The sequence below is a fragment of the Globicephala melas genome, chromosome 13, assembly GCF_963455315.2.
Source record: "Globicephala melas chromosome 13, mGloMel1.2, whole genome shotgun sequence".
Taxonomy (NCBI): domain Eukaryota; kingdom Metazoa; phylum Chordata; class Mammalia; order Artiodactyla; family Delphinidae; genus Globicephala; species Globicephala melas.
In genome coordinates this window covers 39192369-39193486 of record NC_083326.1, presented here as the reverse complement: position 1 = coordinate 39193486, position 1118 = coordinate 39192369, and positions in this window count along the sequence as shown.

Genomic DNA, 1118 nt, shown 5'->3' with positions numbered 1-1118 from the left:
TCCTAAGAAAACTAAAAATAGAACTATCATATGACCCAGCAATCCCACTCCCGGGCATATACCCAGAGAAAACATAATTCCAAAAGATACATGCACCCCAGTGTTCATTGCAGCACTATTTACAATAGCCAAGACATGGAAGCAACCTAAATGTCCATCGACAGATGAATGGATAAAGAAGATGTTGTACATATATACAATGGAATATTACTCAGCCATAAAAAGGAATGAAATTTTGCCATTTGCAGAGACATAGATGGACCTAGAGACTGTCATACAGAGTGAAATAAGTCAGAAAGAGCAAAACAAATATCCTATATTAATGCATATCATAGAGAACAAATGTATGGACACCAAGGCGGGAAAGGGGGGGTGGGATGAATTGGGTGACTGGGATTGACATATATATGCTACTATGTATAAAACAGATAACTAATGAGAACCTACTATATAGCCCAGGGAACTCTACTCAATGCTCTGTGGTGACCTAAATGGGAAGGAAATCCAAAAAGAAGGGGATATACGTATACATATAGCTGATTCACTTTGCTGTACAGCAGAAACTAACACATAGTAAAGCAACTATACTCCAATAAAACAAAAGAAAATATAATAGTTGGTGGTGATTGCCTCTTAAATGTCTTAAAGCCACTACCCTTCTTAAAAAAAAAAACAAACCACAATGTGATTTCACCTCACACCTGTCAGAATACCTATCACTAAAAAGACAACAAATAATAAGTGTTGGCAAGGGTGTGGTGAAAACGGAACTCTATTTCACTATTGGTAGGAATGTAAGCTGGTACAGCCACTATGAAAAACAATGGAGGTTCCTCAAAAAATAAAAAATAGAGCTACCATATGATCCAGCAGTTCCACTCCTGGGTTTATATCTGAAGAAAACAAGAGCACTAATTAGAAAAGATACATGCACCCAATATTCACAGCAGCATTATTTACAATAGCCAAGACATAGAAACAACCTAAGTGCCCATCAACATATTAATGGATAAAGAAGCTGTGGTACACACACACACATACACACACACAAATGGAATATTACTCAACCATAAAAAAGAATGAAATTTGCTATTTGCAACAACGTGGATAAACCTGGA